This window comes from Rhinichthys klamathensis, unplaced genomic scaffold (assembly GCF_029890125.1).
Source record: "Rhinichthys klamathensis goyatoka isolate OS25496 unplaced genomic scaffold, OSU_Roscu_1.1 h1tg000114l_1, whole genome shotgun sequence".
Taxonomy (NCBI): domain Eukaryota; kingdom Metazoa; phylum Chordata; class Actinopteri; order Cypriniformes; family Leuciscidae; genus Rhinichthys; species Rhinichthys klamathensis.
This window is the reverse complement of record NW_026606651.1, coordinates 4,557,965-4,583,919: the sequence shown is the minus strand read 5'-3', so window position 1 is coordinate 4,583,919 and position 25,955 is coordinate 4,557,965. Positions and strand designations below refer to the sequence as shown.

The 25,955-nt window shown below is 41.3% G+C and overlaps 1 protein-coding gene and 1 pseudogene across 3 annotated transcripts in view; one reads left to right on the top strand and one right to left on the bottom strand.

The window, feature by feature from the left end:
* LOC130088200 (mucin-2) overlaps positions 1 to 22,329 on the bottom strand; it is a 137,680-nt gene extending 115,351 nt beyond the window's left edge. The window contains exons 1-2 of one of the 3 annotated variants that reach the window (XM_056254860.1): positions 22,251 to 22,329; positions 21,064 to 21,144 (exon numbers count right to left, since the gene is read on the bottom strand). The gene's annotated coding sequence lies outside the window, so the exon portion shown is untranslated. Of the gene's footprint in view, positions 1 to 14,763; positions 15,122 to 21,063; positions 21,145 to 22,250 lie in introns of those variants that run through there. The other 2 variants (XM_056254861.1, XM_056254859.1) reach the window with 2 other exon arrangements.
* Positions 21,522 to 21,638, top strand: LOC130088208 (5S ribosomal RNA; annotated as a pseudogene).
* Positions 22,330 to 25,955: the final 3,626 nt, after the last annotated feature.

Below are 25,955 nucleotides of genomic sequence, written 5' to 3'. Positions count from 1 at the left end.
GAGCACAAAGACACACTGCTGATTTGTCACTAAGAATCAGCTGTCAGAAAGCAAAGTTTTTGCACCACAGCATGATTAATAAACTAATAAATCTCAATGAAACAGCATTACTGTAGTCAAATTCCCTAAAAGACTATTTAAATCAATAATGTTTATGAAGAAATGCACAAGCTAATTCTTCAGCAGTCTTCTCACCCAGTGCAGTTCGTCTGTTGTCTATTAATGTGCTATGTCATGGCATGTTAGCAAATGCATGAAGTTACATAATCCATAAACACTGCCTGGTTGAATCAGTATTGGGCCCATTTTTTATGATGTTAAACTGCTGATGCATGATATTGTCTCTCTGGCTGTTTGTCATCTATGATCTCAAGGGTTTATTCACAGGAAATGGACATTATTTTGAGGAAGCTGTAAATTCTATAGTAGTGCTGATGTCAAACTGAAAACTCGCTACATCTCACTGCTTAATGAAATGTTAGCCCTGCTGAAAAGACAAGGTTAACCTGCTTTACCAGCTCAGTTTACATATTCCTTGCAGAATCTGTAAAAATTAGATAATGTTTTTTTGATTTTTCCCCTCTTTTAGTGCTGCCCTAGGGAAGCTGATCTAAACATCAGATATTAAAAAAATATATTATATATATACACACAAGACCAAATAAAAATGTACACAATTTGTCCTGTTTTTTTTTTTAAAAGCTTTTTCGAGCATCAGCGGTTGCAGTGATTGAATTGGTTGTAGTGAATGAATCCCTCAGATGTCTGGAGTGGCAAAGCAGGATCTTGACATAACTGAGCCACACTATGGTTGAGAATTTGAATATGAAGAGCAAGCAGAGAAACCGACAAAATTACAGGGTATTTGCCAAGAACAGTGGGCAGAAAACAAGAGGACTCGATTATTACAAAAGGACGAACGGTCATTGATGTTCGAGGAGGAAACGTATGATATTAAGAAGCAAGGGTGTGTGGGGATAATTTTAGTAAATTCAGTTATTTTGACTTCTGAAATATCGGTTATGCCAAATAGCTTTATCTGAACATTGTTGATAAAAATAAAATAAAAAGCAAATCTTATAGATTCTGCAAATGTTATGTATGAGGAAAAACTGCAAGATAAGACCAGTGTTGTTATTGTTAACTAAAAAAAAAAAAAAAAGTTTGTTAATTGAAATAAAATATAAATATTAGATGAAAAGCCTAAACCTAAAAAAAGATGGGGGAAAAAAACTAATATTAGAAATGTTGCATTGGCAACTAACTGAAATAAAATAAGTTTAAAGTTGAAGTTACTAAAATTACTAAAACTGAAACAAGAAATATTAAAGCTAAATGGGAACATTAAAAAACAAATAATTTATAAAATGATGAAAGCACATAAAAAAACTACTAAAACAATCAAATGAAAATATAAAAATAAATCAAAATATTATAGAAAAATATAATAGTATATTAATAATACTAACACTGACCAGCATTATCGGTCTCACAGCCTGACAACAAAGTGTTTGAAAACCCTCAAATGCCTTTTGAAAATCTATTCTGACCATCCTTGCACTGCAAAAGAGTCGCAGTAAGCATGGATGCACCAATGAGACCACTGTGACAGAGCGCTTCAACTTCAAAGCAATGCATTACATTTCAGGTGTGTTCGGTGGACAAACATTAGAAAAACAGCCAATTCACATGTTCTCAATCATGAGCATCATGAAAGCACCTAGTGAATGTCATTCTAACGGCCAGGAAACCTCCAGATGAAAGCAAGCACACGAGTCTCCTTGATGTGCATGTGCTAACAGGAACAGATCTGTCACTCAGCAGGATTCCAGAAGCATTAAAGATTAAGGATGAAAACATCATGCACAAATAATTAAAAATGCATCGGTTGGCTAAATGCTCAGACCTACGTCAAAACAACAGTGCTATCAATTACAAAAGCAGCAATGAGATGAGCTGGTTAAACTACAGATGGGCACTTAAAATGCACATTTTACTGTGACTATGCCTGGAACAAATAAATGTGGCCTCACTGACAAATTTTTATTCATATTTAACCGAAAGAAATTAAGGTGCTCAATTTTTTTACAAAAAAGAAAAACAATTTATCTTTTAAAAAAACATATACAGTATATATATATTACATTTTTTTATGGAAAACAAGACAAATAAAAAAATTAAATGTACCTAAAACAATATGTTTTTTACTTTGAAACACAATTGCATACGATATAGATAAAGGCGTGTATTCTAACAAAATGTAGTGATGAATACGCTTTCATGAAAAGAAATGTCAATAAAGTAAAAAAAAGCACTTAACAAGGTTTCATTAGTTAACATTAGTAACTACATTAGTTAACATGAACTAAGAATGAATGATACTTCTACAGCATTTGTTAATCTTAGTTCATGTTAATGTCAACATCAACTAATACATTAATATCAAAAGTTGTATTTGTTAACATTAGTTAATGCACTGTGAACTAACATGAACAAACAATAAATGAGTGTATTTTTTATTGACTAACATTAACAAAGATTATACTGTAACAAATGTAATGCTCATTGTTAGTTCATGGTAGTTAATACATTAACTAATGTTAACAAATGAGACTTTATTGTAAAGTGTTGCCAAAAAGTTTCATCTTAAGTTTCATCTTTTTCTAAAAAAAAACATCAAAATATTTTTTTGATATATTTGTCCTGAAAAACAAAGATTTTTTGAGGTGAAGATCTACCAGCAGGGTCTAACTGGACCATGCTAACCAGTCAAACCCTGACCATTAGGTAAACGGCTGTTTACGTATCCTTAATGTTTTGATTGGTGGGATTAGATGAACACACTCTTCCCAAATGCTTCATTTGGCACCTAAAACGAGCTGGTTCCACCCATTGGGCCGCAGACAGTAATGACCAGCGTCCGGCACGAGCGGAGCCCAGCTGGCTAATTACTGGGAATCTCTTTTTAAAATGACCATAATCAACTCTAAACCTTCAAATCCACCAGAGCTCATTCATAGGAGGACCCGAGTGAAAATCCACAGTTTTGGCTAAGTCTAAGCATGGAAGCGATGAAACGGAGTGAGAAAACGATAATTGGGGTGGAAGGTTTGAGGAGGATAAGGAAGGTTAAGTGTCTGGTCGGAAGCCAAAAGTGCAGCCCGAGCGCTGATGTGATATGAACTTCACGGCGAAATGAAAATGAATGCGGAGAAGGAGTGACACAGCGGACAGAAAGTGAATGAGTGACACAAACAGCATCTGACAGTGCATGCATTACACCGGCTTAATGTCTAATGGAAAAACTAGTTTGTGAATCTCAGAGTGATGTTTCTGCAAGCACAACATGAAGATTAAAAAATCTAAATGAACATTCAGAATGGAAATTAATTAATTAAGCATTAACCACATTTCATTTCTTAAGACCTTAACCTTTCCAGGTCTTTTTGGGCACGATTCAATGGTGCATGTTATTACAAATAAATTCAATGTTTGTCTTTGTAATCTTTTTTCGAAATGTAAGAACATGGCCTCCCTCTGAATCTGAAATGACTTTCTTATTTGGATGACATCATACTCCAGCCACTTGCTGTCATGCCTACTTTTCCAATCAAATCCCAATGGATAAAATCAACTTTTTGTGTAATGCATGGTTATATGTTTGTATTCTTATTCTTTTCAATGGTGAAAAGCAAAGTAAGAATTTCACTGAACTTGAACTTCTTTTTTTTTATTGTGACAAAAGCGCCTTCCGCCGGCCTCATCGAGAGACTAGCTAATGCATGATGCTGCGAGTGACACGATGACCTATGTGGAAAAACAGCTGAACAGTTTCCAGACATATTTATAAGGACAAGTTTGGGATCAGTAAGATTGTTTTAATGTTTTTGAAAGAAGTCTCTTCTGCTAACCAAGGCTGCTTTAATTTGATCAAAAACACTGCAAAAGGGGTGAAATATTAATACAATTTGAAATAAGTGTTTTCTAGTTGAATGTAATTTATTCCTGTGATCAAAGCAGAAAATCAGCATCATTACTCCAGTCTTCAGTGTCACATGATCCTTCAGAAATCACTCTAATATGATGATCTGCTGCTCAAGAAACATTTTGAAAACATGTTGCTGCATAGATTAAGGAGTGTTGGCTTATCAAATCATGTTATTCTCTGGTTTAAAAATTATTTAAGTAATAGAACTCAATGTGTTCAGGCTGAGGGTAAAAATTCAAGACTATTGGAGATTGTTAAAGGTGTCCCTCAAGGATCCGTGTTGGGGCCTCTTTTATTCACTATCTACATTAACAGTATTGATCATGACAAACAAGATGTTAATTTTCACTTTTACGCAGATGATACTGTTATGTATTGTGGTGCACCTTCGAAACAGCAAGCCTTGCTTAAACTTCAAGCGGCTTTTGATGTTATTCAGTCTCGGCTTCATACATTAAAACTTGTCCTGAATGTAGATAAAACTAAAATCATGTTATTCTCTAGCTCGAAAAAGGCGGTAGACAATTTTACTCCACTCCAGACTTCGCAAGGTAATGTGATTGAGCTAGTGAAAGAATATAAATATCTTGGCATCACTATCGATGATAAATTATCTTTTGGGTCTCACATAACTAATCTAAAGAAAAAAGTTTTATTATAGAAACAAGCTCTGTTTTTCATTTAATGTAAGAAAGAGGTTAGTTTCTGCTACTTTCTTGCCCGTACTTGACTATGGTGATGTGGTGTATCAATTTGCTTCTTCTCAATTTCTTTCTTCTTTGGATGCTGTTTATCACAGCTGAAAAGGAGGTTTGAGAGGGATGTGCAGGTAGCTGGCTTGAGACCAGTGGAGGTGTCGGTAAGAACAGTCTAGTCCAGTCACTTTAATTCCACAATGCCTTTCTTTATTAGGTATGTTTGTGTAATGTGTGTGTGTATGTGTGGTTTCTAAAAGGGAAATGATATGAGATACAATTAGCTACATAATGCCACAATACAAGGCCACAATCCATTTGAATGACAATCAAACATTTGTACATTTAAACAGACAGAAAGGAACATTCTCATAATTCAATTAACATACAATCAAAAGAGAAACGTATGGAACTTACATAGTTCAATAACGCACACAGAGCAGGAGACAAGGCATTTCCAGAAGCAACACACAAAGGATTCCTCCATGTGGCAGGAACAAAGAGAAAGAGCTGTGTACAGGTGCTGTCTAATAAAGTCTGTGGCTGATTGGAGCTAATTAGTTGAAGGTGTGGTGAACTGCATGGGGAACTGAGTGACAAAGAAAAATGGGCGTGGCAACTGCAGGACAGAGAGGAAAACTTCCAAACAGCCGCCCCCAAATTTGTCTTGCAAATTTGCTTGAGTGGAAGGTCATGGGGGTTCAGGTAGGGCAGGGAGTGGGATGAGGCGGGCAACGGGTCTTGTGTACTGTTTGTTCCCCACCTGGACATCTGCAACCCTACAACGGCCGTCCTTGCCGGGATGGAGGGCAATCACTTTACCTACTGGCCAGAGGGACCGGGGGAGCTGAGGGTCAAGAATGAGAACAACAGTGTTTAGTTGGAGGTTAGGATTATCAGTGCGCCACTTCTGTCTAGACTGGAGAGAAGGAAGATAATTTCTGAGGAAGTGAGCCCAAAAATGATCAGAAAGAATCTGACTATGACGCCACTGGCGGCGGCTGCGCAGCTCAGAGTCAGGATACGTTACCAAGGGGAGGGAAGAGTCATGCCGCCCCATGAGCAACAGGTTAGGAGTCACCGGATCAGGATCTGCAACGTCAGAAGAGACATAACCAAGGGGCTTTGAATTGAGGATACCTTCGATTTCAATCATCACTGTGCGTAGCACCTCTTCAGTGACAGCTTGGGCACCTAGGGTGGTCTGCAGGGCAATCTTGATGGAACGTATTTCACGCTCCCACGTCCCGCCGAAGTGGGGTGCGTGTGGGGGGTTGAACTTGAAGGAGATCCTCTGTTTGGCCAGGATTGCCTGGAGGTCAGGGGTCAGGGATCGGTAGACTTCCTCTAGCTCTCTGTTGCCTCCGATGAAATTGGTACCTCTGTCAGAAAGCAGCTCAAAAGGTTTGCCTCTGCGAGCTATAAAGCGCCTTAGTGCCATTAAAAAGGAATCGGTATTCATGTGACTGAGTAGATCTAGATGTACACACCTAGTTGTCAGACATTTGAAAATAATTCCCCACCTTTTCTCAACTCGCCGTCCAACTTTCACAGTGTAGGGCCCGAAACAATCTATCCCGGTGGAATAGAAGGGAGGTTTGCGGAGGCGTAGGCGAGCAGGAGGAAGATCGGCCATTTGGGGGATAAGGGGTTTGGCACGGAACTGCCTGCACTTAGCACATCTGTGCTGGTGTTTCCTGACAGCCTCACGACCCCTCAGGATCCAGAATCGCCTCCTCAGCTCAGCGAATAGCCTCTCGGGACCAGAATGATGTAGGTGGTCATCACAATGTTTAATTATAAGTTTCGTGGTCGGATGGGCAGGGTCCAGGACAACTGGATGTATGGCATCAGGGGGCAGGTCATTGCTTTGTCGTAACCTTCCGCCTACTCGAATGAGACCTGACACTGGATCTAGTTCCGGAGCAAGGGAAAGAAGACGACTGGAATGTGGAAGGGGTTTGTGGGTCTGAAGGCATGCCAAATCATTTCCAAAGGAATCCAGCTGGGACTGTCTTAGGATTGCAATCTTTGCGTCAAAGTAGGTTGCTGCCGAGGGTGTTGCAGGAGGTTCTGCCACCCCATGATGGGATGCAGCAGTAGAGTCAAGGAGATCCTGAAAGGTGGTGAACTGGGTAGGGTCAGAGATCGAGGGATTTTGGCAAAGAAATACAGCACCACAGAAACTGGGCTTACGTAGCTCGACAGGATCTTCGGCCTGATCTATTGTGGGGTTAGTTGGCCACAGGTCAGGGGGTTGCAGGAGGAAGGCAGGTCCTTGGTTCCACCTGCAAGGCTTACTTAGATCAGACAGCTGCTTCCCTCTAGTCAGATCGTCAGCTGGGTTGTTTCGGGAATCCACATAGCGCCATTCCTGGCTTTTGGTGAGTTCCTGGATTTCAGCCACTCTGGTTCCAACAAAGACCTTATAGCGGCATGAGTCTGAGAGAAGCCAATAGAGGACGGTGGTAGAGTCACTCCATAAAGTAGCCCGTCTGATGTTGAGGGTGAGCTCTGTTCGGAGGAGGTTGAACAGTTGAGCTCCAATGAGGGCTGCGCACAGTTCAAGTCGAGGGATAGATAGTTGTTTTTTGGGCGCAACACGGGACCTTGCCATTAGGAAGGACACATTCACCTGTTGACCATCTTCAGTGCGCATGTAGGCGACTGCACCATAAGACTGCTCTGATGCATCGCAGAAGATGTGCAGGTCTTGGATGGCTGAGGGGGTGTTTACTGTCCAATGGATAAGACAACGGGGCAGTACTATTGAGGAGAGATTAGGGAGTTCTCCTTCCCAGGAAAGCCAGGCTTCTAGGATGTTGTGGGGAAGGTTTGGATCATCCCATTCTCTCGCCTTTGCCCACAGGTGCTGGACAATGATCTTGGCTCTTGTTGTGTAGGGGAGGATGTAGCCAAGAGGATCGTACTGGCTTGCAAGAACTCTATAGATGTGACGCATGGTGGGAGTAGTAGCTTCAATGGCTCTGTGCCTGTATTTCAGGGTGTCCGTATGGCAATTCCAGTGGAGGCCTAGAGTAGATTCCATGGGATCAAGGGAAGGATGGTGTGACAGCCAGAGCTCTGCCTGGTCTGACCTAGCATCGGGAGGGAGATCACAGATGACCTTGGGGTCATTACTGGCCCATTGTCTAATCTCAAAGCCACCAGAGGAGAGGGTTGCACGCATGCAGTGAAGGAGGTCCTTAGCTTCCTCTTGTGTGGGGAGACTTTGAAGGCAGTTATCCACATAGAAACAATGCTGTATGGAATAGGTAATGCGCTCATCTGCCTGTGCATCCTTGGCGATCCTCTGTAGGGCGTAAATGGCACAGCATGGGCTGGCGGTGGTACCAAATGGGATGACTTGCCATTCATATACAGTCGGAGGGGATCTTATGTCTAGGTTACGCCAGAGGAAGCGCAGAAGGGGTTTATCTCGGGGTAGCAGGCGCACCTGGTGGAACATGGACTTAACGTCTCCGCTGATGGCAATCCTATGCTGCCTGAAACGGAGGAGAACTCCAAGGAGGGAAGGCCCAAGGGTTGGACCAGGGAGCAATTGTGAATTCAGGCATTGATTCTGATAGGAGAAAGAACAATCAAACACAATGCGGTCCTTTCCATTATGATGCACAATGTGATGAGGTATGTACCAAGACTCAGGAGCATCTGCTACTTCAGATAAGGTTAACTTCTTGACATACCCAGCATCAACCAACTTCTGGATCTCTCTGGTATAGGTCTCCGCCTGTGAGGGGTTTTGGAGCAGTCGCCTCTCACAGCTACGAAGACGGGACATAACTGCTTCCTTAGGTGCCTTTAGGGGGGGCCAGGGATCTGCTCGGAGGAGAGGTGTGGCATACCGTAGGACGTCATCAACAGGAATTCGGATGGTTTGAGTCTCCAGCTGATGAATTGCATCTTGGTCCTGTTTAGAGCGGACAACCAATTTTGTGTTCGTCGGAGGCACTGTGTCCAGCTGCCACAGTTTTTGCACATTGTGGTGGATGTCATCAGGTGGGCATTTAAAGGAGATATAGTGACACTTGGTGGAGGGAGAGCTAACAAGATCTCTAGCAGGGCCCTGTAACGTCCAGCCGAGACGGGTTTTGATAGCTACAGGGGCTCCGGGGGGGCCTAACTTTACAGGCAGTGTTGGAGTGATAAGATGGGTATGATCAGCTCCTATGAGTAGAAGGGGGCTTACGTTATCATGCTGCTTCAAGGGAATCTGCCGGAGATGAATGTAGCGCCGCTGGAGGGATTTCACAGGATGAGAATGTTCGGATAAGGAAAGCTGATCAGCAGTGAAGGCATGCCTGATGGCATAGGATTTCTCTGGATGGGCCTTTGGAATAATGGTGAAGGACACGGCGGCACCATTTAGAGTCTGGACATCCTGTCTCACAGTCCTCAGCTTCAGGCTCTCAGACTCTCCTACCAACTGGAGCTTCTGGGCGGCAGGATGCAGGAGGATCGTACGTTCTGACCCATCATCCAATATGGCATACGTGTCTAAAGACTTGTTTCCATTACGTAGGGTCACTTCAACTACCTTCAGCAGCACTTTATTGCAATCGCTAGGATGGTCTAGGTAGAAGTTCTGCACTTGCCTCTGGTTGATGTTGCATAGGACCTGCAGATGTTTCCCATTGCATTGGTTGCAGCGTCCCTTCAGATCACACTGGTCTGCAAAGTGGTCTCGTGCACATCGCCAGCAGCGTTTCTGTCCTTTGATCCAACTAGTCCTCTGATCTTCAGTGAGCTGGAGGAAGTCATCACATTTACTGACATGATGTTCAGGGGAGTTACAGTAAGCACACACTGGACAGCGTGTGGATGTGATGTTGGGGGGAAACTGACTGGCTCTAGGAGGAGCTATCTGGACTTTAGGGGAGGTCATTTGGGAAGTCTTGCTACCATGGAGTATAGCTGTAGCTCTGAATGGGTGAGAGGGTGGTGGCCTTGGTCGGACAGGCTGAAGGGTTCTCTCCCTTCTGGGCTGGCAGCGAGTTTCCTGTTGCAGCCAGGAGGAGAAATCTAGGAGGTTATAGGAAAGGGGACCTGGTTTGGTCAAACTCATGCTTCTCTTAACCTGTTAAGCTTCAAGCCCACTTTTGAAAAATCCCCAGAAATGACATACCCAAACTAAAACAGATACAGTTCATGAACCCTTTGCACTAAAAGCACAAGTATGATCTCATTTGAAAGCTGACACCTGGTTGTTTATTGTAAATGTAGAATTAATTATTGTCATAATGAAAAAAACAATTTTAAATAGCTTCAAAGTTTTGTAAAGTTATTAGAAATTTATTTTTATGAAACATCTTCATGAAAATAAAATTGAAGTTGGCCCTGGAGCAATCTAGAAATGCACTGCAGCTAAAGCCACATGTCTGACCATTTTATATTTAAAATCTGAAAATGATAAGTATAAAGCTCTGTATTTAGTTCAATGTTTTTCAAGATCATGTCAAATTACTTTATTTTGATTAGACTCTATTAGCAAACTGATGTTTAGTCATCTTCTGAGTCATCTATTCAGTCTATTGTCTCTATTGTTTTGTGGTGCCCCATTCAGTCTCAGTCTCCCCTGCACACATTTACACCTCTCCAGACTGGTTATTATGGCTCTAAATATGCATTTCTTTTGTCTGCATTATAGCTACTAACGACTGGCTATTCACAAGCTATTCATAGGGTTTCAAACCCTAATTTCTTTTATCAAAGTTCTCACTAAATATTTGAAACTGGTATCAAATGCACTGAAACATTTCAGTAAGCATTCCTATTTAGAAAAAAATCATAAAACAATAACTGCTCGTGGCAGGTGCGCCTGGGCTCGCTAGCATGTTAGCTTAGCACACTATCAATACACGACCATTTATGAGATTAAAACTATGTTTGCGCTCCAAACTCACTATATAACGCAAGTCTAGTGTTTTAAATAATCTTCTGTGATCTAACTTGGCTTCAGATAAAAAAAAAATCAGACAGAAAATGTATTATTTAGTGTTCTGAACGATGATGAATCTATATCGATTAGCATTACATTATAAATATAATCTATTATTATGAAATACCTGGCATGGCTTGAAGAACACAGGTAACTCAAATATCATTGCAATCATGTTTATTGTCTTCAAAACATCTTTATCTGCATGTTACAGCGATCTCTGTACTTTCTGTATCACTCAGTGACGTCCTGGAATGTCACATGACTATGGGTCTTCTTCATGATCCATATATGGACTTTTATTGGACATAATAGCGCCCCCATGCTATTGGTATGAATGGAAAACACAGCACATCTCAGTAAGAAGCGATCATTATGATTACATCGACGCATTTGGGTATAAATTCAATAAATATTATTCCTGTCTATAGAAATATGATGTGAATCTATGAGAATATATCAATATTTCTCCACATCTGCACATTGTTGAGCTAAAAGCCCTCAGGGACGTTGTTTTGTGAATCGCTATCATGACGACAGCACGGAGTGTTTTTTATGAATGGACCAGCTGACGCTCATAATTCATATTAAAGGTATCGACTCATTTTTTTCATTTCATAACTCCTGACACAAATTAAGACATAACTGTCACTATAAGTTTCTCAGAATACAATAGTGGTCAAATACTGAATCTTGAGTCTTATATCTTTTTAATGATGTATAGTTTGTCAAGGTATAACATTAAATCTGATAGTATATTTGAACTAAATAAAAAAAAAAAACGCTTCAGTGCGCCGACGCTCTGGAGAAGGTTAAGAGGTTAAACTGACAAAAGTGCTCACTGGGTAGTTTTTCTAGTAGCCGCTCGACATGTGAGCCACAGGTAAGCTCGGAGAGACCTTCACGGCCCATGGACTGGAGGAGACCCACTAAGGCTTGTACTCTAAGGGAAAACTGATCTAGGCCTCTACCATCCCCTAGCCGGATAGCAGGCATCTCCATTATAGCCCGGAGCTCTCTCAGGGCAAGCTGTCTGGGTTGGCCATAACGCTCATCTAGGGCCCGAATAGCTTGAGTGTAGGGATCTTGGGCATAAACATAAGCTAAGGCAAGTCGCTTCGCCTGATCTACCTTTAAGTGATCCAGTAAGATATGATATTTATACTGCTCCGACTCTCTTGGGTCCAACAGGTTGGATAGGGCCATCTTTAACATTATATACTGGCTTTCATCCTCTCTAGTAAGATCAGGGAGTGAGGGACCTTCTACCTTGCTATATGACTGCAGTCGGCCTGAAGGGGGAGCTAAATGGCTTGGTGGGGCTGCAGAAATAAGCTGGTGAGGCTGCACATTGCTGAGCTGGTATGCTGGCTGGGCAGAGTGGGCCATAGCTCTAGGCGAAATTTGAGGTGACAACATGTAGGCTGGGAGCAAGGGGTTATGTGAGACTGGGACTTGACAGGTGGCAAGGAACTGACTATGGTCAGAAAGATTCGTGTGCTGCCAGGGCTGAGCTAAGGGCTGAATGGCAGGGGCACGGCTTACAGGAGGTGGATAAGGAAGCTGCTGCCGAGGTGGGGAAGAAAAGGGCTTATAGTCACTTGTGGTAGCCTGGGGTGGTATTGCTGCATGCTGGGCTTGTGATGCTACCAACTGAGGGCCGAGGTTTTCAGGGGATGGTCCTGAAAGAGACCGTGGGTGGCGGGCTTCACCAAGCATACAGCGCTGGATTAGTCTACCTTGGTTTCTTACTTCTTCTAGTAACTGCTGTAAGAGCTCAGTTTGAGGGTCAGGAATTGGGGCTACATGAGGGTCATGTGGGTACTCAGGGGCTAGGGCTCTCCCAAAAGAGACAGGTGAGGGAGGCTCTGTTGCTGGCTCTTCCTCTTCCTCACTGGGTAGTTGAGGTGGCTCTTCATCCTCCTCAGACTCATGCTGTGGTTGATACTGAGGTCCAACACCGAAGATGTCTGCAGAGTGAAGCGGTGGTGGCTCTGGTGCTTCAGCAGGATGCCGTGGCTGCTGACCATATTCCATGACGTAGTCATCATAGCGTACAGGACGCTGGGCTTGGCGGTGAGGACGCTGAAGTAACGAAGGCAAGGAGTGACTGGACATATCCACCGATCATCAATGGGCTCCGGCTCGAAGGACCATGAAAAGGAGGTTTGAGAGGGATGTGCAGGTAGCTGGCTTGAGACCAGTGGAGGTGTCGGTAAGAACAGTCTAGTCCAGTCACTTTAATTCCACAATGCCTTTCTTTATTAGGTATGTTTGTGTAATGTGTGTGTGTATGTGTGGTTTCTAAAAGGGAAATGATATGAGATACAATTAGCTACATAATGCCACAATACAAGGCCACAATCCATTTGAATGACAATCAAACATTTGTACATTTAAACAGACAGAAAGGAACATTCTCATAATTCAATTAACATACAATCAAAAGAGAAACGTATGGAACTTACATAGTTCAATAACGCACACAGAGCAGGAGACAAGGCATTTCCAGAAGCAACACACAAAGGATTCCTCCATGTGGCAGGAACAAAGAGAAAGAGCTGTGTACAGGTGCTGTCTAATAAAGTCTGTGGCTGATTGGAGCTAATTAGTTGAAGGTGTGGTGAACTGCATGGGGAACTGAGTGACAAAGAAAAATGGGCGTGGCAACTGCAGGACAGAGAGGAAAACTTCCAAACAACAGCGCTTTAAGATTTATATCAGATTGTAAACCTTTAACTCATCATTGTATATTGTATAATAGAGTATCCTGGCCATCTTTGTCTATTAGAAGGAAAATTAATTTTGATCTAATTATTTATAAAACTATTCTGGGGTTGTTGCCTTTGTATCTAGGTTACCTAATTCAAAGAAAAGTGTTGGGAAATATTCCCTTCGGTCTGATAATCGTTTTACTTTCTCTGTTCCATTTGTGAGAACTGAACTGGGAAAAGGGCTTTTATGTACGCAGCTCCATTTGAATGGAATTTACTCCAAACTCAATTGAAATTACAAACTCTGGTGCCTATGGAACATTTTAAATCTGTTATTCGGTCACTCGAAGAAGACTCATTGATTTGCAATTGTTTTTAAGTGTTTTAATTGTATATTTGTTGTTTCAATCTGTAAGTTGTGACTTTAACTGCTGTCCATTCTTGGCCAGGACTCTCCTGTGAAAGAGATTTTTAATCTCAGAGAGATTTTCCTGGTTTAATAAAGGTCAAATAAAAATAAATAAAAAAAATGTTGAAAACAGTTGTGCTGCTTCAAATATTTGCGAAAACTGTGATAAAAAAAAATGTCAGGAACCTTTGATGAATAGAAAGTTTTTTAAAAAAAACAGGATTTATTTGAAATATATATCTTTTTTACATTATAAATGTCTTTACAGTCACTCACTTTTTATATATTTTATGTCTCCTTGCTAAATAAAAATATTCATTTCTTTTAAAAAATGATACAAACCTCAAACTTTTGAACGGTGCATAAAGCAAAATACAGTTTCATCGCCAGTAGGACCTAAACATTATTTATGGCCAGGTAATTGCCTCAATTCACCTGGACTCTTTAACATGAAAGTCAACATATCAGTTTACCTAAACCAAACAACATGAGTGACTATACAGTTGTGAATCTGCAATGACCTCTACATTTCTCAGCTTTGCACTTTCATTCTGTTATTCATCACACACGCGCGCGGACACACAGTGACTCACACTGTCCTTTGAATCTGGCAAATTTAGTACAATTGAACACCAGGTTTTCCTCAAAGAAGCCCGACTTTCATGTTGTTTCTCATCTGACCCAACAGGAACATCTCAAAAAATGTGTGTGCTTTTATGTTTATTATAGTTTGTGTCAGCATGAATGCAATGATGTGTGTGTGTGTGTGTAGAGGCTGAAGATCTGACTGTGCTATTTTGTCTTCCCATTCGTGCGATCTCATCATTTTAGTAGAGCACAGCTGCTCAGACCTAGCCGGATCATAACTGAACGCTTACGCATATGAGGACATTCAAAACATAAAGCACAGCACCCTTCCCTTTGGAGACCAAAGGACCTGACCAATCCATGCAAGGTGTTCAGAAACTGCCCTTTATACATGAGTGAAAGTTACTCACCAGAAACTTCCCGTTCGACCCGAGCACGAGTGCCCTGAAAACACTCGAGATGGTCCGTTTCAGAAGCGCTGGCGGACAGAAAAAGATCTTCTTGTTGTCTTCAGGAAGCTTGTGTGATGCCCAAGCTTCTCAATCCCATCCTGCTCATTCCATGGCATCTTCTTTCCTCCATCTCACTGTCAGTGATTTTTTACTCTCTTCTCTTTTCCATGCAAGAGAGTCTCTTCCCGAGGTCTCAGTCGCGATCAATGCTGTACCGAGCGCCGCGTGTGTGTGTGGATCCCATCTGTCCCTCTCTCGACCTCCGCTCAAGAACGTCAACTCTAGTGTCTGAGCTCAGAGCCAGTGCGTGTGTGTGTGTGTGTGTGAGTGTGTCCATATCCGTGTGTGGGAGAAGGAAGCAGCCAATGGGAACAGGAGGGAGTGATGGGAGTAAGCACACGCGCAGACCTAAAGGCAGCGAATAAACAGAAGGGTTAGAAGACTCCTCTGTTTTCAACCCTCTCTCTCCTCTCCATCCACTGTTTCGGCTTAAAGGAAATGCTCATTATTTACTCACCCTCATGTTGTTCCAAACCTGGATGCTTTGATTTTTCACTGGAGCACAAATTAAGACGTTTTAAAGAATACACTCATTTTCACACAACAAGATCATCTGTCCAAAAGGGACAAAAAGCACCATATGACTTGTACGCTATATTCTAGGTCTTCTGAAGCTGTAGTATTATTTAGTTTTAGTATTATTTGTATACTATTTAGTTATTCATATTTTAAAATGACTTTTATTTTTGTAATGGCTGGACCAATCAGACACAAATTATTCATTATATTTAATGAAGAATCAGTCAAACTCTCCCAGCAAACTGTGTTAGAGTTCCGTGTGTCAGACCATCCCCCAAAACTGCGACTAACAGGAGAATACTGGTTTACGACCGAAAATAATGCAGAGCTTTGCTTTTAACTCACTTTGAATCAGGCCTTGGGAAAGACACATAAAGCCCGTAAGACTCTTCTGCATCAATTTATAGATGAACTGTTCTATAAATGAACATGCATATCTCCAGAACATTGTGTGTATGATTAGCCTATTACTGTCCTCTATAGTGTATTTTGTATTGTATAACGTTTTATGCATGCTTTATGAGAACCACCAGTTAATGTAACCTGACCTATACCATGATTGGTATCTAAGAATTTGTATTTTGATGATTTAAATGATTGTGTATACGTTGATACCTATGCAACATATTAGTATTACAAGAATCTGTAATAGTTTCTGTATCAACATCCAATCTAGCTACATGTAAATGAGTCAGCTTCCAAACTAAAGAAACCTTTCCCATTGGTCAAGCCAAAACTCAAGAGGTGTGACCTCTGTGGAACTTAAAAGCCAACACAAAGTTCCCTCCCTTCTCTCTTCATTCTTCGGGCTGCTGTGCGTGTGGGACCAGAAACACGGTCCGACCGCGAGGTCACGGGCCAGCAGAAAACAGCGAAAGTTTGTCATAATTTATTCATTCAAACTGGAAAAAATCGATTGTAACTTCAACACCATCGACTCATGGAACCATTAAAAACCTTCTACAGAGACTTCACAGACTGCTTCAACTCAAAGGCCTTGCAAGTAGCTACCGTACATTTAACTAAACAGAGGTGTAGGATAAGCGATGAACCCCTCTTAATGAGGTGCTTTGAAATAAGAAACTGATGGTTCTTTCCAACGCATTCTCATCCCAAGGCGTCATATACTGACGCTTTTGCCAAAGCGTCTACATCCGACGCACATGGCACCCTTTAGCGTCAATATTACACGCTTCGGTTATGGGTAGGTTTAGGTCTGGGGAAGTGTTAGGGTTAGACCACTAGGAGGCGCCATATATCTGCGTCTCATATTGACGCTAAAGGGGGCCATGTGCGTTGGCAAAAGCGTCAGTATATGACGCCTTGGGATGAGAACGGGCTGTTCTTTCAGGTGGTTAAATTACTCTTTTCGTAGCTTCATTACTCTGTACTGTTCCAGTTACATCACTTTCCAGTTTCCTAAGTGTGATTTGTGTGTATGTGTTTGTTTAGATTAGTTCTGTGTTTGTGATTTAATTAATATAACTTTGGTTATGCTATCATTCATCATCTGAGTCTGATACCCCTCCTCCTTCGTAATTAAAGCTGCGACAGTTGAGTGCATGAAGTGTCCAACATTCCACACTTCATTTTTTCGGTTAGTTAAATGCATCATCCGGGAATTTAAAGTGCACTTTTTCTTTTGGGAATTTTGCAGTGTGAACACACTACTCGCTAGCCTGACTTCGTCATACTCATGTTCTAGTCAGAATGTGAGTCTGATACTGCTCCATAGGGGTTTGATTATGAGGTGTGTCTTAACCGAACCAGGAAAAAAAAAACTCTGCACTCAATTGGATAGCCCTACTACAACCAATCAGAGCAACGTAGTAAGTGCTTTTTTTATGAGCTACGCAAATTGTCAACAGAACTCAACTGCACGCACGCTGGAAGAAGTAGTAAAATAATGAGTGTTGCTTCTTTTACGTGGTCCTCCATGAGTGCGACCAAAGGAGAAACCACAACGACCACAGGGCTTTCATTGCGTCCCATCTTCTTAGTGACCATCAGAGCCAGCTGATAAATTAAACATTTGCCGAATCCCGTAGGAAGGACGGCAAACACATCTTTCCGACCGATAAATGCCTTGATTGCAGTTCTCTGTTCGTCTTTTAAAATGAATGCGCTGTGGATTTCTTTTACAACAGACGCGATAGCGGACTCTATACATCTCAATTCTCCAGCGGCAGTCATCTCTGAGGGAAACCAGTTCAACCCAAGCGCTCTTTGATAACGCGATGATTACGTAACTGCAGATCATCTGTCCATCATCGTATAAAGCCTGCCCTGGCAATTTGATTGGCCCGACTAATTCTGAACCGATCATAATTACTCCGAGTCCAGACCGAACTTCCCGACCAAAAAAATTTTGTGGGTGGGGTTCGGGCTGGCATCCAGGCTAACTACTCGCACTATTTATATTACAAAACGTCATAGAATAGTGCATAAGTATACGTGAATTGGGACGCACCGTATGTGAAAAGAGAAAGATGTCTGAATTCACAAAAACAGTATGCGAAATGTACCCGGATGACCTACAACTTCTGGCGAGACTGTGATGTGCACATCCAGTGGACACTACACTATCCCATGAGGCCATGGGAAAGATGTGTAAATGGCAGGGAAGTGATGCAACTGACCCTGTAGGTCACATGACAACATGATGAAAGTATTCATACTATGTAGAACATCATTTTTTAACAGTCACGAAGACTATTAATATATGTATGAACTTGCTTGAGGATTTCTCCTTTTGTGTTGCACAGAAAAAAAAACATGCGAGTTTGGAATGAGTAAATGACAGAATTTGGTGAACTATCCCTTTAAGCTGGGTATATCATCAGCAGCAGCGCTTGAGGGTGTGTATGTATGTGTGTGCGTGTGTGGGTGCGTGCCTGGCCATTTAATTAAAGCAGAGGATGCCGGAGATGCACAGGAGGGACAGGGAGAGACACGGCAGACGGCTGATGATGATGATGATGATGATGAAGAGGAGTAGAAAGGAGGGGGAGGGAGATGCAGGATGGTCAGACAGGAGGATATCAGGGGTCATCAGATGGGACCATGTGGTTGTGCAGGAAAAAAGCCACCAGGAATCAGTAGAGCAGGTGGAATAGATGAAGGGTAAATGAAGGACTGCATAAAGCTATGAAGAAGAAAGCTGTGGCATATTTATAAGATGTGTTGAGGTTGCAGAAGCATAAGGTGAAATTCCTATCTTGGCCAAGTGAGGGCAGATTAAATACAAAGGGATTGTTTTCCCAAAAATTCTGTCATTCTGTCAATTCTGGCATCATTTACTCAGCCTCTTGTATGACCAAAAGGCAGAACAATTATGCTGCTCTTTTTCATACATGAAAGTGCATGAATATAGATGCAGCTATAAGCTCTTAAAAAAAGGCCACAATAGAATAATAAAATCAGTCCGTATGACTCATGAATTAGTCTTTCAAGTTCACTGAAATCCTTCCCATCCAACCACCTCATTCTTATCACAATTTCAAACTTGCAAGATAAGTTATGTCATCACCAACGTCAAGCCTGATGAAATGTTTTCACATGGCATATAGGCCTATAATAGCATACTAACAACAACGAGATATGAAAACTACTGTGGAGGGGAATAATGAATTAGATTTCAGTCACACTAAGCTATCATTTGACTTCAGATGACAGAGAATATTGGTGATGGCAAAACAATATGAGATTATGTCAATGAAAATAGGCAAAATTATGTCGATGCTTTTGCGTTCTCTTGCTAAATGTTTGTGTTCCCCCGAGAAACTGCATTCGCTCGTAAAACTTTTGAGTTCTTTGCAAGCATATAAGCAAAGTTTCTTGGGGAAGCAAAACTTTTCGGAAAAAGCATTGAAATATTTTTCTTTTCATCACCGTGTTCCTTTAGGGCTCCGTAGTATATAGCGGACAAGTACAGACTTAATTTATGGTTATATTATATAATTTTTGCATAAAGCATACATAATAAAACGTCTATACACACTGTTCAAAAGTTTGGCAACAATAGGATTTTTTTACGAAACACAAAATACACACACAAAATAGCCGTGGCAATGATCAGCGCTGTATCGTCCGGAGCTGACTCAGTTGCAGCGGCCATCTTGTTCGAGGACTCTGGAAGGGCGACCTTGACCGGAAAAAGCTCAGGCTCGGCAGGCATGACGTGAAGAGACTCGGGCTCGGCAGGCATGTTCACTGGACATGGTGGTGGTGGGACAAGCTCCGCGGCCACCGGAGCTTGGTGCATACTGCCCCCTCCCAAAAAATGTCTAAGGGAAACGTCCTCCTCAAACTCCCCGACAGTGAAGGAGGAACCAGTTAAATGAAGGGCATAATCTAGGAAGTCACTGAACTACCCTCGAGGAGCATCGTGTATTAGTTTGTCCTTGAGCCCGTAACAGAAAAAGTCGATTAGAGCACAATCTGGCAGTTCAGAAACATTTGCAATGTCCAGGAAAATGCTTGGAATTGCAGTGTAAAGCCCCGTACACACCGGGACGAATTTCGGCGCGCGTTATTCGTTAGCGTTTTTCAACGCGTTTTTTGTGTTCACACCCAAGCGATTTTCGCTGACGATGAGCCGAGTGAACATGCAAATTCATTCCCTGACATTAGATGGCGCTTAATGTAAAACAGGAATAGTCCTATTTTGTAGTCGCTGTCGCATTTGTCATAGTTCCTTATGTTTCGACACCAACGAGACCAGCAGCTCTACATTCATCTTGCCTCGCATCTTCCTCGTCTTATTTATTCCCGGCAGTGTAGACCATAGATATCCATAATAAAGGCCATATTTGGCCAGCAGCGCGGACGAGACATAGCCTTTATTATGGATATCTATGGTGTAGACGCTACTTGGCGTATATCTTCTTCGCCGTTACGTATGTGTGCTCAGCAAGACCGTTTTGTGTTTGAGCGCCCCCAGGTTGTGTTTTACTGTAACTTCAGAAGCTCCAGACACGTGAGCAAAAGCGCCAATCTCATTGGTCGGATAGTTTTTGACGCGGTGCGTCAAACCAAAAAAACGAACCCAAGGCGTTTTTAAAAAAATGGCGCTTTTACGTGTGGCGTTTTTCGCGTCGGTGTGCACACTCACATTGGCGCCCTTTGTTTAGTCACGAGGCGTTAAACGTCGGCGAATATCGCGCGCCAAAATCGTCCCGGTGTGAACAGGCCTTTACACTAAACAACTAACAAGACTTCGCAAGGAATGAATGTGAAAACCAGGCTAGTATAGGGTGAGTTAAACAAGGTAATGAGACACAGCTGAAAACAATGTGTGTTGATGAGTCCAGGCAGAGAATTATGGGAGATGCAGTTTGTGAGGGAATGACAATAGTCTGATATGGAGGGCCCTCTGGTGGCTCTCAAGGGCACTCCAGCTGGTGACCATTACAGAGCCCTTCTTGTGACTCACAACAAGCATTGATTAAAGTTTATTTGTGTTTTTACTACAGAATGAAGAACTTTTGACTTTGCCTCTGTCAGCCCATCTGAGGGATCATAAAGTAAAATGCCTTTATTCTGTCCCGACTCTCTTTCTTCCGCACCTCCGAAGCCAAAGCATCCCTGTCATCTTTTCTCCTGATGAAAGCATTAGCTCTATCGTTCTCTTATCTGATGTAACTCAGACAACCTCATTTCTGCGTAAAGAACTCTCACCTGCTGCATTGAGCTGATACACACCAGCCTCGGGCCAGAAGACTTGATTTACGTCACATACCATTACGGCTCTTCAGAGATCTGAGGAACAAAACAGTGATTTTAAGAGACTTCTTTTCTGTACATCACTCCTGAGAGGACAAGCAGAAGTTCAAACCCTTCAATATGACATCATTGGCTGTGTCAGCTAAAACAACACACATCTACTGCAGTGAACAAAGTGGTTCATGATATTTATTGCAGAATAACCCACCTTGGGAAATTTAGACTCTTTAGTTCTCAAGTTATCATATAATTAGAGGATTTTTTTTAACCATCTTTTAAAATGTTGGCTTGATACTAATTTGTTGACTTTCATCAAACAGGAGGAAATGTTCTAGACTTGCTTATATTTGTGTTGTTGGTTCTCATGTCATTCAAAACCTGTATGCATTTCTTTATTTCTTTATTTCTTTATAGCCAGCAGCCATATCACCCTGTAGCCCAAGACTGGTCCCCCACTGAAGCTAAGCAGGGCTGAGCCTGGTTAGTACCTGGATGGGAGACCTCCTGAGAAAACCAGGTTGCTGCTGGAAGAGGTGTTAGTGAGGCCAGTAAGGGGCGCTCACCCTGTGGTCTGTGTGGGTCCTAACACCCCAGTATAGTGACGGGGACACTATACTGTCAAAAAGCACCGTCCTTCGGATGAGACGTTAAACCGAGGTCCTGACTCTCTGTGGTCATTAAAAATCCCAGGATGTCCTTCGAAAAAGAGTAGGAGTGTAACCCCGGCATCCTGGCCAAATTTGCCCCTTGGCCTCTGTCCATCATGGCCTCCTAATCATCCCCATATACTGATTGGCTTCATCTCTGTCTCCTCTCCACCAATAAGCTGGTGTGTGTCAGGCGTTCTGGCGCAATATGGCGTCCACTTGGATGATGGATAATTCATGTAATGAATTATTATTATTATTATGAACTTTGATTCAAGTCACTTTCCAAAAAGGTTTACTTTTACTCACGTATGACTACTTGGAACTTTAACACTGACGTATTACTCAAAACATCCTCACAAACTACAGCAATAATTCCATAGATAGTGTCTCATGGTGGCCATGATAATGATGCAGTTTATAGTCAAAGAAGCATCTTTCATAAATCATATTGAATGCTTTTGCCTCTGTAACAGAATAGATCCTAAATATCACCTTTATCGTGGACAGAGGTCGACCAATCAATCATCTCAGTGTGTGTACGACGGCTCTGTATCACTAGGTCACATCTGGACACTAACTGTGATGGATGAGAAGAAAGGATGACTAGACACATACGTGAGCTGGTATTTCACCTTCAATTCATTCTATTCAGATAAGATTTTCCCTCAAGTATAAATACCGGTATAGCAAGTATGATATAGAACTGAGCTGGACGATGACATCACTGTTTTCTGCAGAGCTGCTGTGTAACTGAATTGAACTCATTTATTAACTTTACAATGACTATATTGTCTTTTAAGAGCTGCTTTACAGAAGAATTGAAAAGCAGCTTTGAAACAACCTGTATTGGATAAAGTGCTATCGGTGACTTGACTTGATGTACTTTGTATGCATTTACAGAAATTAAACTGCAAAACTGGTCATTCAGAAATAAATGTTACGGAGTCACAGCCATGCGCTCATTAACATATGACCAGCCATATTTGCATATCAACACCCATTCAGTAAACCTAACTCATCCTCATTAAGTACAATGTGAACTAAACTAGTACAGAGATTGTGTGGTCACTGACATATTGATAAGATGTCTTAAAGGTACAGTAGTAAAAACTGCCTTAAACTGCTTAGAGTGGGGGGGAAACTAAATATGACTGCAAGAAACTATCTGGGGAAAAAATGCTTCAATAGTGTACAATTTTGTCCCTTTAATGGGTTTATCTAATGAAAGCATGCCCAGGTTTAATTTCAATAATGGAATCGATAATGGAAAAATAACAAACTATATATCCTGGACACATTCAATGAGGTTCTGTGAGATTCACCCTCACATCCTTTCGTGTTATAATCTATTTTCAGTACAGCTGAATATGTGAAGTGTGTGTGTGTGTGTGTGTTGACTTCACACCCCTAGTGATGGTTATAGATGTGAACACATGGTTAGAGAACAGGTAATGTGTTCTGACACAAAAAAAACAAAGAGAACCTAAGTCTAAGAAAATACACACACAAACATATAGACGCACAAACTACAAAATCCCTCCTCCTAAGAAAATAAGAAATTAGATTAGCATAAAGACTATATTTTAGAACCATTTAAAAAAAAAAAAAAACATCTCATTCTAATGTAATTTCATTAAATAATTAAATGAAGTTCCTAAACGTAAGTTAGGGAGGAGCGAGCCCATCCAATCTTTCAATCAACAAACAGAGTATATAAGCAGCCGCTTACCTCTCCCTAGTATCAGCTGTTCCAGTATCCCTCCACCTCCCCAAACTCCACCTTCATCTTAGGTACCTTGCCCTTTAATTAACAGGTCCTACATTTAGCCACTGGGGGGTATATCAGAGCTCGAGTTGAAGCTGCTTCATCGAGCCCCTCTCCAGCGGACAGCAAGCCAAATAAGTTTAACCTAATATCTTAAAGATTTTTGGGCAAACGAACTCGTTAAATAAATGTATACATCATAATGAATTAAACTGATTTGGGAAACTACATTTAAAATATCTGGATGCATTAGGGTTAGGGGTTAGGGTTAGGGTTAGGGCCGTAGCTAGAGGATTCGGGGCCCCCTGAAAAAATATTGATGTGGGCCCCCACCACCCTCCACCAATATCATATACTGTACAATAGATGAACATGGAGGCCCACATAACAGAAGATGGTGATGTTGTTGTAAAACCTTTATTTTAAAAGTTAAATGTTTATATAAAAATTACAACTAATAAAAACTAACAAACAAGCAAGAAATTGTTCAATAATAATAAAACCAATTTTTAAAAAGTAATAATTTTTTTCCCCATCAGTCTGTTATAATTCATCTATCAAAGTGTAAACATTTAAAAAATTGACAAGAATGCAGTCTAATTCAAAAAATAAAAGCATTCATTGTCTTATTTTTTAATAAAGATAATATGGAACTGGTAATATTATTAAATAAAGCGAATAGGCCTACATTTATTCATCCAAGTGCAGTGTGTTGTATTCATGTTTTCTCGATGTTTTAAATATCATCAGCCGGCAGGTCAGATGCATAATGCAATGCATCGTGACTCCTGTAATTTTTTTTAAAACTCTAGTTACAATACTGTAAAAAGACAGGAATTTAGACCACGTAATCATTCGGTCGATTGCGGCGCGCACCGATAATAAAAAATGACTGTAGGCCTACACGGCAGACTGTAGACGGAAGTTTTCTAATTCCCAGCGAAATAACAATATATAACCGGTCTTTAAGAACGTCTTGATCGACTGGGATACAACCACTCTCCTTGCCTCCCTCTCCGTCTTTTCCTGGCATTTCTGGTTCCCTGATTTGTTTTCTTTTCCCCGACATTTTTCAGTCAGTTAGTCTCCTGCTCTTCCACCAAGTTCATCGTTAACTTCAGGCTGCTGCCTCAACTCTGATTGGTTCTGTTCACGAGCTGGGGCGGGACTTACAATTTTATTGGGTCCATCTGATGTTTGTCACTGACTCTGACTGAATAATTAATACATACTTTAGGTCGGACTAAACCATTTTTATGGAGGTAAGAGAAGCAGATATTTGGAAAAAATATTTACCCAAATTGCACGTTTTTGTGGTTTTCATTTAAATCTCAGGCATACAACTAATATAAATTTTAGAATTATTCATACTACAGGGGCCTAAATAGTATAACTGCTGGATTTTGTGGGGCCCCCTGGGCAGCTATAATTGTCACCACCTTTCACCCCACTAGCGACGGCCCTGGTTAGGGTTAATATATAGTACATAGGTTGTATCAGCGACTTCAGGCCCAAACTTTGACCACGCTGGCCATGCCGAGATCTTCTGCTCCTTCATCCGTCATCTCCCAGAGCTTTCATTCCTGACCACCAATTTCCTGAACAAGAGGCCGACAGGCTTTGATCAATACGTCACTGTTGTTTTCCCTCCCTCTTTATCTAAATCTATGCCTCTGGAAAAATGACAAGACAAACTCCGGCCTCTTTGTCTTAATTTTTACAGCACCAAATTGAATTCCGCCACCCTTCCATCACAAGTGAGAAGTTCAAGGGGCAGAAGAAAGTAAAGAGAGAGAGAACAGTACCATGCTGGAATATTCTAGCTTCTGAGAAAAGAAATAGTTGTCAATAATGAAACAATGGTGTCAGAGTTACAAACTACAACTCCCATAATGCATCTCCATGCAGGTCAGTAACGTTTCGCACTGTGTTCTCATGCCTTCAGTCAACGGTCAAGACATTGAACATTGTTTTTGTGTAGCCTATTTAAGTTTACAAAGTCAAAGATACGTATGTGGGCAAAAAGTGCCTCTGTATGAGTTCTTGTTTTTAATATTTATAATATATGATATAGTTAAGCAATCTAACATGAGCAAAAGAGATGTTTTCCCGAATAACAGCACAATTCCAAATGTGATATTGACAGCTTAATTACAAGCTATACATTTTAGACACAATATTGTCTGTTTTTGCTCTATTTATTCCAAACAAAGCCAGAACAGAACGGTTGTGCATCTCAGAGCAAAACACAGCGGCGTTCCGTTTTGAACGAATCGATTGAATTAATAATTCAATGAGACAGTGACGTACAGCCAAATATAATTTTTTTTATCATTTCATATTTCTGTATTCAAAATGTTATATTTAAAACATTAATCTCATAACAATATGCAATTGTGATTGCAATGTAAATTCATTAATGTCACCATGAG